The sequence below is a fragment of the Rhagoletis pomonella genome, unplaced genomic scaffold (assembly GCF_013731165.1).
Source record: "Rhagoletis pomonella isolate Grant_MI unplaced genomic scaffold, Rhpom_1.0 Rhpom_scaffold_11337, whole genome shotgun sequence".
Lineage (NCBI taxonomy): Eukaryota > Metazoa > Arthropoda > Insecta > Diptera > Tephritidae > Rhagoletis > Rhagoletis pomonella.
In genome coordinates this window covers 1-5,171 of record NW_023469864.1, presented here as the reverse complement: position 1 = coordinate 5,171, position 5,171 = coordinate 1, and the positions used below count along the sequence as shown (strand labels likewise).

The 5,171-nt window shown below is 32.9% G+C and overlaps 2 non-coding genes across 2 annotated transcripts; both read right to left on the bottom strand.

Annotated features, from left to right (window-relative positions):
• Positions 1-785: 785 nt before the first annotated feature.
• Positions 786-951, bottom strand: LOC118756649. The gene has a single exon (XR_004995133.1). It is a non-coding gene; the product is annotated as a U1 spliceosomal RNA (small nuclear RNA).
• A 3,216-nt stretch (positions 952-4,167) lies between these two features.
• On the bottom strand, positions 4,168-4,333 carry LOC118756650. The gene has a single exon (XR_004995134.1). It is a non-coding gene; the product is annotated as a U1 spliceosomal RNA (small nuclear RNA).
• Positions 4,334-5,171: the final 838 nt, after the last annotated feature.

Genomic DNA, 5,171 nt, shown 5'->3' with positions numbered 1-5,171 from the left:
TAAATTTTCTCTACTCTACGACTTGTACGTGTGTGTGCGTGCACAGATTAAGTATTACAATAATATTTTGGTCGAGAAAAGGAGGAGCAGGTTTAAAATATCAGATGCTAGGTGAATTTTGTTATACTTTAAAAGTACTATACCGGATTTCCACTAGCCGTTGAATGACAAACATTTTAATATCAAAGTTATGCATTCAATAAAATATGAAAAACTATATTTCCACGTAAAAAATTTTAAGTACTTAGTTTTTTTTTTTTGGAGTTCTTGTGGAAACTTTTCAAGGCACTTGAATATTCGCAACGCAACAGTTTTAATGAAAAGTTGGACCTAAAAGATACTTCTTAACAAAAAATAGTCATTAAGCTCGTTTCCATGTGGCTTGTTTGAAATAATATTAAATTTTTTCAGAAAATGTTTATATATAATTTCATTGCCATCCTATCTAGAGGTAAGCGCGCAAAAGGGTATTGCCCTCATGGGTTGGTGTCTTCAATAAAATAGTAATTGCGAGACTACATCTCGAAAGGATCCGCATTCCTTTCAATTTGAACACTTCCCTTCAGCCCTGCATTCTGACGATTTACAAATTTTTTACAGATCTTGGGGATTCTTCAAGAATTCATCAGCAGAACACAAACGGATTCTTTAGAGACCAAAGTCTAGGCTGTAGATAACGCGTATTATCTGACTAACTGGCTAACCAACTGAATACGCGAATTCCTATAGATTATTTTAGAGACAGACTTCTTTGCTTAAAAATATAAATAATATGTATTCAAAATGTCGGGACGGCGCGAACGCCATTCCCGGCTATCAAAAATTACACGCACGAGTTATTCACATTAGGAATAATCGCAGAGGTCAACCCAATCGAATGTGCAATGATCAGGTCTCGCTCCGGAGGAACCGCCTTCATGATCACGGTTTACCTCTACGCCAGGTAAGTATGCTTTATGCTGCTCAAGTCGGAGCACTTAAGTGAAATGGCAAATAAAATGGTTGAGAATTCCTTGCCAAAGGATAATAGCATATTTGGTGCTTAACGAAAAAGGACATTGACTTTGAGCTACCGCGAAGTGGTGGAAATCAAATGGCAAAGATCGAGAGAGAAATATGAGCAAACTTTTCGTAAAGATACGCTCTGTATGCATCAATTGGTATTCTGAAATAATCTATATTGAGAGATCTGCTTTCTTTTTAAATTAACAAATGAAAATATGTGATATGAAAGAGATTACTACAGAAAGAGTATATATTTACTTTATATATATATATTAAGATCTTTCTTAAAGCACCCTTTTTAGCTAATTAAATCAATTGCGCTTATACCTATTTTGGTGAGATCTCTTCATATGTTCATTGCTTCGTTCACAAAAAATAAAATGCTTTAATTTCATGCTTAAGTAGCGATTTTTAATACATTTAGAAAACGTAATGCTTTCTACTATCTTTAATGAAAATCGAGGTTTGAACGAAAAAAACTTTATAGAAAATATAAAATTTTGGCCTATTTGGAAAAGTATCCACAATCCACAAGTGGGCAATCTGAGAATGGACATATTATCTAGGGGATCACCAAGGTGTATTAAACAAGGTGTGATTGACAATTCAGTGCGGCTCTCTTTTAAGGTACTATTATGTCAAAAAGTATAAACAAACGAATTAACCCTTAGTTTTGCATGTATCTTGTCAGCACTGATGCCCTAGGCTTTTATTTCGATTATAGTTTTGTTTTACTTACATTTCCTTTAATATATATATTTTGTCAATAAAATAAAACAAATTGTTTATAAAACAGTTTTAGCGATTTTCTTGTTTTTAATTGCCCAAGTTTTATGCTTTTGTGCGTTTATTTTTATATTAAAATTTTTTATCCTAAACATTATTCGACACTTATAAAAGTAGGATTTTACATTTGTTTCCAATTTTATATGTGAGCTTAACTCTAACAATTTCGAAATTAATTTTTTTTTCATGCGAAATAGTTTTCCATTAAAGACTTGGCTTCGAGCAGTTTTAAACTAAGCTCTTCCATACTTGCTTGCATGGCTTTTATTATGTCGGTAAGAAGAAATATTTCTCTTCTCAACGTGCATTCTAAAGAGTCGCCTGTTTGAGTTTGGACATCAACAAATAATGTATCCTAATCGCGTTCTAAATCCTCACTTGTTTCAGTTATTTTGTATGGCATTGGGACTGCGCCTGGGTATAAACGAGCTCGTTTGAAAGTGCCTGATTCGGACGGACAACTAAGGAAATCACTTTCCTTGAAGTGGTTTTCACAAACGCGAGATGAATCACGTAGTACAACACCACAGCATTCTTCCCATCGCTGCCGTCTTAATTCGCAACTAGGTGGTTTAAAACATCGCACTATTTTCGTGTCCTGACTTTTATTGCATACAGCGCACCATTCAAACGGTTTGCTCCGTTTCATCTTGGTTTCCTTACATTAAATATTTAAGAAAAGTCGAACGTATTTACTTATTACCCAATTTTAAATGTACTTACTTGCTCTCCTCGGCGGTTTATCTCTTAACAATTTCACGTTTATTAAAAAAATTTGTTGCTTGAAAAATTTGTAACTTTTTTTTAAACAAATTCAAATTTGAAAAAAAAAAAATTCAAATGGGTTAAGAATTCATTTCAGTTTGACATTATAGTCTATTTCTTATGAGAGCAATGTCAAAATCAATCACACTTTGTTGAATACATTTTGGGGATCACGATGTTAAATGATTTTTTTAAATTTTTTTTAACAGTACATATAGACATTTTCGTGAGCTCAAGGTGGCCAGAGGCGGATATTAAAAACAATTCCTATGTTTTATTGTTGAATTTATTTATAATATTGTTTTCATTAATTACAATTAATTTAAAATTACAAATAATAAACCATTAGCTGTCAAAATTCTCGGCGTATCAGGGATGAAAAAGTAGGTACAATTGTACCTTTTTCCGACGTTTGATGACTTAAAGGTACATTAGGTACAGCCACTAGATTTTAGGTACAATCATCTTTTGATCAGATGCATTTTTAGTTTTTTTTCTTTTCCCTAACCGTTCATTTTGAGGAATAAACAATTTTAAAGAAAAGTGGTCAAAAGGAAGAAATTAAAAAAGTCATATTATGTATTATCTTAAACATTTTACATTGCATTTAGAGCAGCCACTACAAAAATTAACACTTTACTCAGCTATCCTCAAATTCGTATTTTTTTCTATTAATTTTAACGGTTATTTTCACTAAGTCAAATTCAATGGCATTTGCGGTCAAATGAGTGAAAACAAATGGGTCAAATGGGACTAAAAGATAATCTTTTGATTGATTTAGATCAGAATAGGCTTTCAGGCGTGTACATCCGCTGCTAAAGCGGCTATTTGTAAGTTTTTGGCCCATAATATCATCGATAAAGGTAGGGATAAAGGAAAGAAAGTTGTGTCAAAATATGGCGACAAATTTTGTTGTCAAAATATGACATAATGAAAACCAGCCTTTATTCACACACACAGTTCAGTGTCTAGGATGTCTTCAAATTTCATATTTTCTTTAGATGAGAACTATAGCTATTTGACCCATATTCGCTTTTTGATTTCTGGAAATATATTTAAAATGCTTTCGAAGTTACTTCCTGCAATTTGATTATTTTCTCTAGACTTGCTGCACCTATCGAAAGGAATCGGATAAATAAGCAGACTTTTCCTGTTGTTTTATAAAAAGCTGGATAAAGAAGTATACTTCGCAAGTGTGTTTTTTGTCTTTGTCGCCAATATTTTTCAGTAGCCAAAATTAGACAAAAACAACGCTTCTCCGATTCCCATTAGATTATATGTAGTCCATAGATATAGGCTTAGTTAAAAAAAAGCATCCATCTTTTGTATACATGTTTTAAAAAACATTTATAAAAAAAAAAAACTACAAATGAATGATGTAACTTTTTTAGGTACAATCTGTCTCATTTAGGTACATTTATTTTATGATATTAGGTACAATCTCAAATTTCCATTTTTCAACCCTGCGGCGTATGTCTATTTAGTCTCAATTCCAAAAAAAGCAACTCAACTTACCTTAAGAAGGACACAAAAGGTAGATCGCCAATTCTAATCAGATCCGCTAATTAATTACGAGTTGATAATAATTCAGTTTGTCAATTTATTCATAATGTCGGGACGGCGCGAACGCCATTCCCGGCTATCAAAAATTACACGCACGAGTTATTCACATTAGGAATAATCGCAGAGGTCAACCCAATCGAATGTGCAATGATCAAGTCTCGCTCCGGAGGAACCGCCTTCCTGATCACGGTTTACCTCTACGCCAGGTAAGTATGCTTTTCGCCGCTCAAGCCAGAGTACTTAACTGCACCAATATACAAAGTGGCTGAGAATTATAAGAAAATGAGAAAATGATCACCGCGAATCCTGTTATGAACGAAAAGGATATTCAAACGTATGGCGTTGCTTTTTCGTTAGGTTATGCATTGATGCACAACGAAGGCATGTTGGACAGGCATATGTGTACATATACACAGAATCAACTGTAAATTACCGTTTTTTAGACACCCTTACAGTTTTATAACCTATTTGCTAGGCAAATTACAGTTTTTGTTTTACAATTCGAATGAATAAACTAAAATTTCTCTTACGGTTTTTAAGGGAAATTTTTAAGACAAAGAGTGGGCGATGAACGAGCTGCGTTTCTTTTATTGAAACAAATGGTTTTAGCTGTGTTTTGCATTCCAATCGCCAAGGCACATGTTTAAAAAATATTTTCCCAAATCAATTTGAATAATATGTATATGAAGTACACTAGGAATGTGCTAGTATGCAGATGCTTAGCTAGAATGTTAAAACAAGTAAACAAAGTTTACATTGCTTCATTTACATTAGCAAAAGTTTCTTGCTTGAGTCTTTTGTTTTCAGTGCACCAACAAAATTGTGCTGAATAAATTTTTTCTTCCATATGTAATCATTTTCCTAAATACTTGCATATATATAGGTTCATCTGTACTCTGCAGTAAAAAATAATCAGTTGATAAAAATAACCAAATATGTAGTCAGCTTTTCTGTGGGATTTTTTATAATTTCCTCACTTTAAATAAGCTATGACAACGGACGAAATGGGTGAAAAAATACCCATAAAATATCTGAGTTATTTGTGTAGAGTT